This window comes from Myxine glutinosa, chromosome 1, assembly GCF_964187855.1.
Source record: "Myxine glutinosa chromosome 1, kmMyxGlut1.1, whole genome shotgun sequence".
In the NCBI taxonomy this organism is placed as follows: domain Eukaryota; kingdom Metazoa; phylum Chordata; class Myxini; order Myxiniformes; family Myxinidae; genus Myxine; species Myxine glutinosa.
In genome coordinates, this window is record NC_136261.1 from 40,892,222 (window position 1) to 40,906,199 (window position 13,978).

Here is a 13,978-nt window from a genome sequence, read left to right on the forward strand (position 1 = left end):
GTGAAAAAGAAAGTTGAGTTCTCATTGGTCGCTTGAGGTAAGTTTACTGAGTAAATATGTTCAAGTGAAAGTTATGTTTCCTCTTGTTTCGTCATTTCAGGTGAGTTTAATGAGTAAATTTGTGAAAATGAAAGATTCTTAAATATTGTTTGGTCAGTTCAGGTAAGTTTAATGAGTAAATTTGTGAAAATGAAAGTTTTGTTTCCTATTGTTTGGTCGGTTCAGGTAAGTTTGATGAGTAAATTTGTGTAAATGAAAGTTTTGTTTCCTATTGTTTGGTCGGTTCAGGTAAGTTTAATGAGTAAATGAGTGAAAATGAAAGTGCTGTTCCCTATTGTTTGGTCGGTTCAGGTGAATTTAATGAGTAAATTAGAGAAAATGAAAGTTTTGTTTCCCATTGTTTGGTCGGTTCAGGTAAGTGTAATGAGTAAATTTGTGAAAATGAATGTTTTGTTTCCTATTGTTTGGTCGGTCGATATAAGTGAGTTTAATGAGTACATTCGTGTAAATGAAAGTATTGTTTCCGATTGTTTGTTCCATTCAGGTGAGTTTAATGAGTAAACTTGTGAAAATGAAAGTTTTGTTTCCGATTGTTTGGTCAGTTCAAGTGAGTTTAATGAGTAAATTAGAGAAAATGAAAGTTTTGTTTCCAAATTGTTTGGTCGGTTCAGGTGAATTTAATGAGTAAATTAGTGAAAACGAAAGTTTTGTTTCCGATTGTTTGGTCAGTTCAGGTGAGTTTAATGAGTAAATTAGTGAAAATGAAAGTTTTGTTTCCGATTGTTTGGTCGGATCAGGTGAGTTTAATGAGTTATTTAGTAAAAATGAAAGTTTTGTTTTCTATTGTTTGGTCGGTTCATGTGAGTTTAATGAGTAAATTTGTGAAAATTTAAGTTTTGTTAACCATTGTTTGGTCGGTTAACGTAAATTTAATGAGTCAAGTAGTGAAAATGAACGTTTTTGTCCTTATTGTTTGGTCGGTTCAGGTGAGTTTAATGAGTAAATTTGTGAAAATGAAAGTTTTTTTCCCCATTGTTTGGGTGGTTCAGTCAAGTGTAATGAGTAAATTTGTGAAAATGAAAGTTTTGTTTCCTATTGTTTGGTCGGTCGGTTTCGGTGAGTTTAATGAGTACATTAGTGAAAATGAAAGTTTTGTTTCCAAATTGTTTGGTCGGATCAGGTGAGTTTAATGAGTAAATTTGTGAAAATGAAAGTTTTGTTTCCTATTGTTTGGTCGGTTCAGGTAAGTTTGATGAGTAAATTTGTGTAAAAGAAAGTTTTGTTTCCTATTCTTTGGTCGGTTCAGGTAAATTTAATGAGTAAATGAGTGAAAATGAAAGTTCTGTTCCCTATTATTTGGTCGGTTCAAGTGCGTTTAATGAGTAAATTAGAGAAAATGAAAGTTTTGTTTCTGATTGTTTGGTCGGTTCATGTGAGTTCAATGAGTAAATTTGTGAAAATTAAAGTTTTGTTAACCATTGTTTGGAGGGTTAACGTAAATTTAATGAGTCAAGTAGTGAAAATGAACGTTTTTGTCCTCATTGTTTGGTCGGTTCAGGTGAGTTTAATGAGTAAATTCGTGAAAATGAAAGTTTTGTTTCCGATTGTTTGGTCGGATCAGGTGAGTTTAATGAGTAAATTAGTAAAAATGAAAGTTTTGTTTCCCATTGTTTGGTCGGTTCGGGTGAGTTTAATGAGTAAATTAGTGAAAATGTAAGTTTTGTTTCCTATTGTTTGTCGGTACAGGAAAGTTTAATGAGTAAATTAGTGAAAATGAAAGTTTTGTTTCCCATTGTTTGGTCGGTTCAGGTGAGTTGAATGAGTAAATTTGGGAAAATGAAAGTTTTGTTTCCCATTGTTTGGTCGGTTCAGGTAAGTGTAATGAGTAAATTTGTGAAAATGAATGTTTTGTTACCTATTGTTTGGTCGGTCGGTATAGGTGAGTTTAGTGAGTACATTAGTGAAAATGAATTAAAATGCATGTTGTTGTTGTTGTATTAGTGAAAATGAAAGTATTGTTTCCTATTGTTTGTTCCATTCAGGTGAGTTTAATGAGTAAACTTGTGAAAATGAAAGTTTTAGTCCTCATTATTTGGTCGGTTCAGGTGAGTTTAATGAGTAAATTAGAGAAAATGAAAGTTTTGTTTCCAAATTGTTTGGTCGGTTCAGGTGAATTTAATGAGTAAAGTAGTGAAAATGAATGTTTTGTTTCCTATTGTTTGGTCGGTCGGTATAGGTGAGTTTAATGAGTACATTAGTGAAAATGAAAGTATTGTTTCCTATTGTTTGTTCCATTCAGGTGAGTTTAATGAGTAAACTTGTGAAAATGAAAGTTTTAGTCCTCATTGTTTGGTCGGTTCAGGTGAGTTTAATGAGTAAATTAGAGAAAATGAAAGTTTTGTTTCCAAATTGTTTGGTCGGTTCAGGTGAATTTAATGAGTAAATTAGAGAAAATGAAAGTTTTGTTTCTGATTGTTTGGTCGGTTCATGTGAGTTTAATGAGTAAATTTGTGAAAATGAAAGTATTGTTTCCTATTGTTTGTTCCATTCAGGTGAGTTTAATGAGTAAACTTGTGAAAATGAAAGTTTTAGTCCTCATTGTTTGGTCGGTTCAGGTGAGTTTAATGAGTAAATTAGAGAAAATGAAAGTTTTGTTTCCAAATTGTTTGGTCGGTTCAGGTGAATTTAATGAGTAAATTAGAGAAAATGAAAGTTTTGTTTCTGATTGTTTGGTCGGTTCAGGTGAGTTTAATGAGTAAATTTGTGAAAATTAAAGTTTTGTTAACCATTTTTTGGAGGGTTAACGTAAATTTAATGAGTCAAGTAGTGAAAATGAACGTTTTTGTCCTCATTGTTTGGTCGGTTCAGGTGAGTTTAATGAGTAAATTCGTGAAAATGAAAGTTTTGTTTCCGATTGTTTGGTCGGATCAGGTGAGTTTAATGAGTAAATTAGTAAAAATGAAAGTTTTGTTTCCCATTGTTTGGTCGGTTCGGGTGAGTTTAATGAGTAAATTAGTGAAAATGTAAGTTTTGTTTCCTATTGTTTGTCGGTACAGGAAAGTTTAATGAGTAAATTAGTGAAAATGAAAGTTTTGTTTCCCATTGTTTGGTCGGTTCAGGTGAGTTGAATGAGTAAATTTGGGAAAATGAAAGTTTTGTTTCCCATTGTTTGGTCGGTTCAGGTAAGTGTAATGCGTAAATTTGTGAAAATGAATGTTTTGTTACCTATTGTTTGGTCGGTCGGTATAGGTGAGTTTAGTGAGTACATTAGTGAAAATGAATTAAAATGCATGTTGTTGTTGTTGTATTAGTGAAAATGAAAGTATTGTTTCCTATTGTTTGTTCCATTCAGGTGAGTTTAATGAGTAAACTTGTGAAAATGAAAGTTTTAGTCCTCATTATTTGGTCGGTTCAGGTGAGTTTAATGAGTAAATTAGAGAAAATGAAAGTTTTGTTTCCAAATTGTTTGGTCGGTTCAGGTGAATTTAATGAGTAAAGTAGTGAAAATGAATGTTTTGTTTCCTATTGTTTGGTCGGTCGGTATAGGTGAGTTTACTGAGTACATTAGTGAAAATGAAAGTATTGTTTCCTATTGTTTGTTCCATTCAGGTGAGTTTAATGAGTAAACTTGTGAAAATGAAAGTTTTAGTCCTCATTGTTTGGTCGGTTCAGGTGAGTTTAATGAGTAAATTAGAGAAAATGAAAGTTTTGTTTCCAAATTGTTTGGTCGGTTCAGGTGAATTTAATGAGTAAATTAGTGAAAATGAAAGTTTTGTTTCCGATTGTTTGGTCGGATCAGGTGAGTTTAATGAGTAAATAAGTAAAAATGAAAGTTTTGTTTTCTATTGTTTGGTCGGTTCATGTGAGTTTAATGAGTAAATTTGTGAAAATTAAAGTTTTGTTAACCATTGTTTGGTCGGTTAACGTAAATTTTATGATTCAAGTAGTGAAAATGAACGTTTTTGTCCTCATTGTTTGGTCGGTTCAGGTGAGTTTAATGAGTAAATTAGTGAAAATGAAAGTTTTGTTTCCCATTGTTTGGTCGGTTCAGGTGAGTTTAATGAGTAAATTTGTGAAAATGAATGTTTTGTTTCCTATTGTTTGGTCGGTCGGTATAGGTGAGTTTAATGAGTACATTAGTGAAAATGAAAGTATTGTTTCCTATTGTTTGTTCTGTTCAGGTGAGTTTAATGAGTAAACTTGTGAAAATGAAAGTTTTGTTTCCGATTGTTTGGTCAGTTCAGGTGAGTTTAATGAGTAAATTAGAGAAAATGAAAGTTTTGTTTCCAAATTGTTTGGTCGGTTCAGGAGAATTTAATGAGTAAATTTGTGAAAATGAAAGTTTTGTTTCCTATTGTTTGGTCGGTTCAGGTAAGTTTAATGAGTAAATTTGTGAAAATGAAAGTTTTTTCCCCCATTGTTTGGGCGGTTCAGTTAAGTGTAATGAGTAAATTTGTGAAAATGAAAGTTTTGCTTCCCATTGTTTGGTCGGTTCAGGTAAGTGTATTGAGTAAATTTGTGAAAATGAAAGTTTTGTATAGAATTGTATGGTCGGTTGAGGTGAGTTTCATGAATTCATTCGTGAAAATGAAAGTTGTGTGTACATTGGTCGGTTGAGGTAAGTTTACTGAGTAAATATGTGAAAATGAAAGTTTTGTTTCCTATTGTTTAGTCAGTTCAGGGTAAGTTCACTGAGTAAATTCGTGAAATTGAAAGTTTTGTTTCCTATTGGTTGGTCGGTTAAGGTAAGTTTAATGAGTAAATTATTGAAATGAAAGTTTTTTCCCGATTGGTCAGTTCAGGTAAGTTTAATGAGTAAATTATTGAAAAGAACGTTTTTCCCTAAAGTTTTGATGGTTCAGGTAATTTTAATGAGTAAATTTATGAAAATGAAAGTTTTGTTTCCCAATTGTTTGGTCAGTTCAGGTGAATTTAATGAGTAAATTTGTGAAAATGAAAGTTTTGTTTCTGATTGTTTGGTCGGATCAGGTGGGTTTAATGAGTAAATTAGTAAAAATGAAAGTTTTGTTGTCTTTTGTTTGGTCGGTTCAGGTGAATTTAATGAGTAAATTTGTGAAAATGAAAGTTTTGTTAACCATTGTTTGGTCGGTTCAGGTAGATTTAATGAGTAAAGTAGTGAAAATGAAAGTTTTAGTCCTCATTGTTTGGTCGGTTCAGGTGAGTTTAATGAGTAAAGCAGTGAAAATGAAAGTTTTAGTCCTCATTGTTTGGTCGGTTCAGGTGAGTTTAATGAGTAAATTAGAGAAAATGAAAGTTTTGCTTCCCAATTGTTTGGTCGGTTCAGTTGAATTAAATGAGTAAATTAGTGAAAATTAAAGTTTTGTTTTGCTATTGTTTGGTCGGTTCAGGTAAGTTTAATGAGTAAATGAGTGAAAATGAAAGTTTTGTTTCCTATTGTTTGGTCGGTTCAGGTAAGTTTAATGAGTAAATGAGTGAAAATGAAAGTTCTGTTCCCTATTGTTTGGTCGGTTCAGGTACGTTTAATGAGTAAATTTGTGAAAATGAAAGTTTTTTCCCCCATTGTTTGGGCGGTTCAGTTAAGTGTATTGAGTAAATTTGTGAAAATGAAAGTTTTGTCTCCAATTGTATGGTCGGTTTAGGTGAGTTTCATGAATTCATTCGTGAAAATGAAAGTTGTGTTTACATTGGTCGGTTGAGGTAAGTTTACTCAGTAAATATGTGAAAATGAAAGTTTTGTTTCCTATTGTTTAGTCAGTTCAGGTAAGTTCACTGAGTAAATTCGTGAAATTGAAAGTTCTGTTCCCTATTGTTTGGTCGGTTCAGGTGAGTTTAATGAGTAAATTTGTGAAAATGAAAGTTTTTTTCCCCATTGTTTGGGTGGTTCAGTCAAGTGTAATGAGTAAATTTGTGAAAATGAAAGTTTTGTTTCCTATTGTTTGGTCGGTCGGTATAGGTGAGTTTAATGAGTACATTAGTGAAAATGAAAGTTTTGTTTCCAAATTGTTTGGTCGGATCAGGTGAGTTTAATGAGTAAATTTGTGAAAATGAAAGTTTTGTTTCCTATTGTTTGGTCGGTTCAGGTAAGTTTGATGAGTAAATTTGTGTAAAAGAAAGTTTTGTTTCCTATTGTTTGGTCGGTTCAGGTAAATTTAATGAGTAAATGAGTGAAAATGAAAGTTCTGTTCCCTATTATTTGGTCGGTTCAAGTGCGTTTAATGAGTAAATTAGAGAAAATGAAAGTTTTGTTTCTGATTGTTTGGTCGGTTCATGTGAGTTCAATGAGTAAATTTGTGAAAATTAAAGTTTTGTTAACCATTGTTTGGAGGGTTAACGTAAATTTAATGAGTCAAGTAGTGAAAATGAACGTTTTTGTCCTCATTGTTTGGTCGGTTCAGGTGAGTTTAATGAGTAAATTCGTGAAAATGAAAGTTTTGTTTCCGATTGTTTGGTCGGATCAGGTGAGTTTAATGAGTAAATTAGTAAAAATGAAAGTTTTGTTTCCCATTGTTTGGTCGGTTCGGGTGAGTTTAATGAGTAAATTAGTGAAAATGTAAGTTTTGTTTCCTATTGTTTGTCGGTACAGGAAAGTTTAATGAGTAAATTAGTGAAAATGAAAGTTTTGTTTCCCATTGTTTGGTCGGTTCAGGTGAGTTGAATGAGTAAATTTGTGAAAATGAAAGTTTTGTTTCCCATTGTTTGGTCGGTTCAGGTAAGTGTAATGAGTAAATTTGTGAAAATGAATGTTTTGTTTCCTATTGTTTGGTCGGTCGGTATAGGTGAGTTTAGTGAGTACATTAGTGAAAATGAATTAAAATGCATGTTGTTGTTGTTGTATTAGTGAAAATGAAAGTATTGTTTCCTATTGTTTGTTCCATTCAGGTGAGTTTAATGAGTAAACTTGTGAAAATGAAAGTTTTAGTCCTCATTGTTTGGTCGGTTCAGGTGAGTTTAATGAGTAAATTAGAGAAAATGAAAGTTTTGTTTCCAAATTGTTTGGGCGGTTCAGGTGAATTTAATGAGTAAAGTAGTGAAAATAAATGTTTTGTTTCCTATTGTTTGGTCGGTCGGTATAGGTGAGTTTAATGAGTACATTAGTGAAAATGAAAGTATTGTTTCCTATTGTTTGTTCCATTCAGGTGAGTTTAATGAGTAAACTTGTGAAAATGAAAGTTTTAGTCCTCATTGTTTGGTCGGTTCAGGTGAGTTTAATGAGTAAATTAGAGAAAATGAAAGTTTTGTTTCCAAATTGTTTGGTCGGTTCAGGTGAATTTAATGAGTAAATTAGTGAAAATGAAAGTTTTGTTTCCGATTGTTTGGTCGGATCAGGTGAGTTTAATGAGTAAATAAGTAAAAATGAAAGTTTTGTTTTCTATTGTTTGGTCGGTTCATGTGAGTTTAATGAGTAAATTTGTGAAAATTAAAGTTTTGTTAACCATTGTTTGGTCGGTTAACGTAAATTTTATGATTCAAGTAGTGAAAATGAACGTTTTTGTCCTCATTGTTTGGTCGGTTCAGGTGAGTTTAATGAGTAAATTAGTGAAAATGAAAGTTTTGTTTCCGATTGTTTGGTCGGATCAGCTGAGTTTAATGAGTAAATTAGTAAAAATGAAAGTTTTGTTTCCCATTGTTTGGTCGGTTCAGGTGAGTTTAATGAGTAAATTTGTGAAAATGAATGTTTTGTTTCCTATTGTTTGGTCGGTCGGTATAGGTGAGTTTAATGAGTACATTAGTGAAAATGAAAGTATTGTTTCCTATTGTTTGTTCCGTTCAGGTGAGTTTAATGAGTAAACTTGTGAAAATGAAAGTTTTGTTTCCGATTGTTTGGTCAGTTCAGGTGAGTTTAATGAGTAAATTAGAGAAAATGAAAGTTTTGTTTCCAAATTGTTTGGTCGGTTCAGGAGAATTTAATGAGTAAATTTGTGAAAATGAAAGTTTTGTTTCCTATTGTTTGGTCGGTTCAGGTAAGTTTAATGAGTAAATGAGTGAAAATGAAAGTTCTGTTCCCTATTGTTTGGTCGGTTCAGGTATGTTTAATGAGTAAATTTGTGAAAATGAAAGTTTTTTCCCCCATTGTTTGGGCGGTTCAGTTAAGTGTAATTAGTAAATTTGTGAAAATGAAAGTTTTGCTTCCCATTGTTTGGTCGGTTCAGGTAAGTGTATTGAGTAAATTTGTGAAAATGAAAGTTTTGTATCCAATTGTATGGTCGGTTTAGGTGAGTTTCATGAATTCATTCGTGAAAATGAAAGTTGTGTGTACATTGGTCGGTTGAGGTAAGTTTACTGAGTAAATATGTGAAAATGAAAGTTTTGTTTCCTATTGTTTAGTCAGTTCAGGTAAGTTCACTGAGTAAATTCGTGAAATTGAAAGTTTTGTTTCCTATTGGTTGGTCGGTTAAGGTAAGTTTAATGAGTAAATTATTGAAATGAAAGTTTTTTCCCGATTGGTCAGTTCAGGTAAGTTTAATGAGTAAATTATTGAAAAGAACGTTTTTCCCTAAAGTTTTGATGGTTCAGGTAATTTTAATGAGTAAATTTATGAAAATGAAAGTTTTGTTTCCCAATTGTTTGGTCAGTTCAGGTGAATTTAATGAGTAAATTAGTGAAAATGAAAGTTTTGTTTCCGATTGTTTGGTCGGATCAGGTGAGTTTAATGAGTAAATAAGTAAAAATGAAAGTTTTGTTTTCTATTGTTTGGTCGGTTCATGTGAGTTTAATGAGTAAATTTGTGAAAATTAAAGTTTTGTTAACCATTGTTTGGTCGGTTAACGTAAATTTTATGATTCAAGTAGTGAAAATGAACGTTTTTGTCCTCATTGTTTGGTCGGTTCAGGTGAGTTTAATGAGTAAATTAGTGAAAATGAAAGTTTTGTTTCCGATTGTTTGGTCGGATCAGCTGAGTTTAATGAGTAAATTAGTAAAAATGAAAGTTTTGTTTCCCATTGTTTGGTCGGTTCAGGTGAGTTTAATGAGTAAATTTGTGAAAATGAATGTTTTGTTTCCTATTGTTTGGTCGGTCGGTATAGGTGAGTTTAATGAGTACATTAGTGAAAATGAAAGTATTGTTTCCTATTGTTTGTTCCGTTCAGGTGAGTTTAATGAGTAAACTTGTGAAAATGAAAGTTTTGTTTCCGATTGTTTGGTCAGTTCAGGTGAGTTTAATGAGTAAATTAGAGAAAATGAAAGTTTTGTTTCCAAATTGTTTGGTCGGTTCAGGAGAATTTAATGAGTAAATTTGTGAAAATGAAAGTTTTGTTTCCTATTGTTTGGTCGGTTCAGGTAAGTTTAATGAGTAAATGAGTGAAAATGAAAGTTCTGTTCCCTATTGTTTGGTCGGTTCAGGTACGTTTAATGAGTAAATTTGTGAAAATGAAAGTTTTTTCCCCCATTGTTTGGGCGGTTCAGTTAAGTGTAATGAGTAAATTTGTGAAAATGAAAGTTTTGCTTCCCATTGTTTGGTCGGTTCAGGTAAGTGTATTGAGTAAATTTGTGAAAATGAAAGTTTTGTATCCAATTGTATGGTCGGTTTAGGTGAGTTTCATGAATTCATTCGTGAAAATGAAAGTTGTGTGTACATTGGTCGGTTGAGGTAAGTTTACTGAGTAAATATGTGAAAATGAAAGTTTTGTTTCCTATTGTTTAGTCAGTTCAGGTAAGTTCACTGAGTAAATTCGTGAAATTGAAAGTTTTGTTTCCTATTGGTTGGTCGGTTAAGGTAAGTTTAATGAGTAAATTATTGAAATGAAAGTTTTTTCCCGATTGGTCAGTTCAGGTAAGTTTAATGAGTAAATTATTGAAAAGAACGTTTTTCCCTAAAGTTTTGATGGTTCAGGTAATTTTAATGAGTAAATTTATGAAAATGAAAGTTTTGTTTCCCAATTGTTTGGTCAGTTCAGGTGAATTTAATGAGTAAATTTGTGAAAATGAAAGTTTTGTTTCTGATTGTTTGGTCGGATCAGGTGGGTTTAATGAGTAAATTAGTAAAAATGAAAGTTTTGTTGTCTTTTGTTTGGTCGGTTCAGGTGAATTTAATGAGTAAATTTGTGAAAATGAAAGTTTTGTTAAGCATTGTTTGGTCGGTTCAGGTAGATTTAATGAGTAAAGTAGTGAAAATGAAAGTTTTAGTCCTCATTGTTTGGTCGGTTCAGGTGAGTTTAATGAGTAAAGCAGTGAAAATGAAAGTTTTAGTCCTCATTGTTTGGTCGGTTCAGGTGAGTTTAATGAGTAAATTAGAGAAAATGAAAGTTTTGCTTCCCAATTGTTTGGTCGGTTCAGGTGAATTAAATGAGTAAATTAGTGAAAATTAAAGTTTTGTTTTCTATTGTTTGGTCGGTTCAGGTCAGTTTAATGAGTAAATTAGAGAAAATGAAAGTTTTCTTTCCATCGTTTCCTTGGCTCAGGTAAGTTTACTGCGTAAATTAGTGAAAAAGAAAGTTGTGTTCTCATTGGTCGCTTGAGGTAAGTTTACTGAGTAAATATGTGAAAGTGAAAGTTATGTTTCCTATTGTTTCATCGTTTCAGGTGAGTTTAATGAGTAACTTTGTGAAAATGAATGTTTTATTTCCTATTGTTTGGTCGGTTCAGGTAAGTTTGATGAGTAAATTTGTGTAAATGAAAGTTTTGTTTCCTATTGTTTGGTCGGTTCAGGTAAGTTTAATGAGTAAATGAGTGAAAATGAAAGTTTTGTTTCCTATTGTTTGGTCGGTTCAGGTAAGTTTAATGAGTAAATGAGTGAAAATGAAAGTTCTGTTCCCTATTGTTTGGTCGGTTCAGGTACGTTTAATGAGTAAATTTGTGAAAATGAAAGTTTTTTCCCCCATTGTTTGGGCGGTTCAGTTAAGTGTATTGAGTAAATTTGTGAAAATGAAAGTTTTGTCTCCAATTGTATGGTCGGTTTAGGTGAGTTTCATGAATTCATTCGTGAAAATGAAAGTTGTGTTTACATTGGTCGGTTGAGGTAAGTTTACTCAGTAAATATGTGAAAATGAAAGTTTTGTTTCCTATTGTTTAGTCAGTTCAGGTAAGTTCACTGAGTAAATTCGTGAAATTGAAAGTTCTGTTCCCTATTGTTTGGTCGGTTCAGGTGAGTTTAATGAGTAAATTTGTGAAAATGAAAGTTTTTTCCCCCATTGTTTGGGTGGTTCAGTCAAGTGTAATGAGTACATTTGTGAAAATGAAAGTTTTGTTTCCTATTGTTTGGTCGGTCGGTATAGGTGAGTTTAATGAGTACATTAGTGAAAATGAAAGTTTTGTTTCCAAATTGTTTGGTCGGATCAGGTGAGTTTAATGAGTAAATTAGAGAAAATGAAAGTTTTGTTTCCCATTGTTTGGTCGGTTCAGGTAAGTGTAATGAGTAAATTTGTGAAAATGAATGTTTTGTTTCCTATTGTTTGGTCGGTCGATATAAGTGAGTTTAATGAGTACATTCGTGTAAATGAAAGTATTGTTTCCGATTGTTTGTTCCATTCAGGTGAGTTTAATGAGTAAACTTGTGAAAATGAAAGTTTTGTTTCCGATTGTTTGGTCAGTTCAAGTGAGTTTAATGAGTAAATTAGAGAAAACTAGGGCATGCCCGTACTATATATATATCTAAAATTATATCCCCCCCCCCCCTATTTACATGAAATGGTTTGGTCCATTCGCAAAGCCAAAGCGAACGGCTTGCGAGTACGGTGACAATCCCCCCCCCCCCCTCTATTTACATGAAATGGTTTGGTCCAAAGCGAACGGCTTGCGAGTACGGTGACAACCCCCCCCCTCTATTTACATGAAATGGTTTGGTCCAAAGCGAACGGCTTGCGAGTACGGTGACAATCCCCCCCCTCTATTTACATGAAATGGTTTGGTCCAAAGCGAACGGCTTGGGGAGTTTGGTAAAGAAATCGCCATGGCGTGCACAAACGCGCAGGAAAGCGAAAGAATCGCAAATTAGTTTTAATTAGTTTTAAAACATAGTTTAACGCCAACATAGCGGCAACATAGTTTGCCAACGTGAAATAAATGAATACGCTCTCAAATGTGCCGTCCGAGGCAGAGTCTGTTCGGCACGTTCGGCACATGTGATAGCTCGCTGCTCTCTGATTGGTTGAATCGTTTTTTGGACATAGCTCGGTAACTACTTCTCCGATTAATATGAAACCTTGAAAAGGCACATCCTCAGGTCCCCAGCAATATACCTGGCAAGGTTAAAGTATATCGGACCCGTGGTTGTCAAGAAACAGCGGTCACAGACACACAGACATACACACAGACAAACACACACACAGAGATTACTGGAATTATAGATAGACTAGGGCGTGCCCGTACGTGGGTGCAAAAAAACATGCGTGCAAACAACAACAACAAAAAAAAACTTTGAAACCACGTGGCAGTAACGACAACAGAACCCCCCCCCCCCCCTCTATTTACATGAAATGGTTTGGTCCATTCGCAAAGCCAAAGCGAACGGCGAACGGCTAAATCGCCATAGCTCGGTAACTACTTCTCCGATTAATATGAAACCTTGAAAAGGCACATCCTCAGGTCCCCAGCAATATACCTGGCAAGTTTCAAGTATATCGGACCCGTGGTTGTCGAGAAACAGCGGTCACAGACAAACACACAGACACACACACAGACACACACACACACAGAGATTACTGGAATTATAGATAGATGAAAGTTTTGTTTCCCATTGTTTGGTCGGTTCAGGTAAGTGTAATGAGTAAATTTGTGAAAATGAATGTTTTGTTTCCTATTGTTTGGTCGGTCGATATAAGTGAGTTTAATGAGTACATTCGTGTAAATGAAAGTATTGTTTCCGATTGTTTGTTCCATTCAGGTGAGTTTAATGAGTAAACTTGTGAAAATGAAAGTTTTGTTTCCGATTGTTTGGTCAGTTCAAGTGAGTTTAATGAGTAAATTAGAGAAAATGAAAGTTTTGTTTCCAAATTGTTTGGTCGGTTCAGGTGAATTTAATGAGTAAATTAGTGAAAACGAAAGTTTTGTTTCCGATTGTTTGGTCAGTTCAGGTGAGTTTAATGAGTAAATTAGTGAAAATGAAAGTTTTGTTTCCGATTGTTTGGTCGGATCAGGTGAGTTTAATGAGTTATTTAGTAAAAATGAAAGTTTTGTTTTCTATTTTTTGGTCGGTTCATGTGAGTTTAATGAGTAAATTTGTGAAAATTTAAGTTTTGTTAACCATTGTTTGGTCGGTTAACGTAAATTTAATGAGTCAAGTAGTGAAAATGAACGTTTTTGTCCTCATAGTTTGGTCGGTTCAGGTGAGTTTAATGAGTAAATTTGTGAAAATGAAAGTTTTTTTCCCCATTGTTTGGGTGGTTCAGTCAAGTGTAATGAGTAAATTTGTGAAAATGAAAGTTTTGTTTCCTATTGTTTGGTCGGTCGGTATAGGTGAGTTTAATGAGTACATTAGTGAAAATGAAAGTTTTGTTTCCAAATTGTTTGGTCGGATCAGGTGAGTTTAATGAGTAAATTTGTGAAAATGAAAGTTTTGTTTCCTATTGTTTGGTCGGTTCAGGTAAGTTTGATGAGTAAATTTGTGTAAAAGAAAGTTTTGTTTCCTATTGTTTGGTCGGTTCAGGTAAATTTAATGAGTAAATGAGTGAAAATGAAAGTTCTGTTCCCTATTATTTGGTCGGTTCAAGTGCGTTTAATGAGTAAATTAGAGAAAATGAAAGTTTTGTTTCTGATTGTTTGGTCGGTTCATGTGAGTTCAATGAGTAAAGTTGTGAAAATTAAAGTTTTGTTAACCATTGTTTGGAGGGTTAACGTAAATTTAATGAGTCAAGTAGTGAAAATGAACGTTTTTGTCCTCATTGTTTGGTCGGTTCAGGTGAGTTTAATGAGTAAATTCGTGAAAATGAAAGTTTTGTTTCCGATTGTTTGGTCGGATCAGGTGAGTTTAATGAGTAAATTAGTAAAAATGAAAGTTTTGTTTCCCATTGTTTGGTCGGTTCGGGTGAGTTTAATGAGTAAATTAGTGAAAATGTAAGTTTTG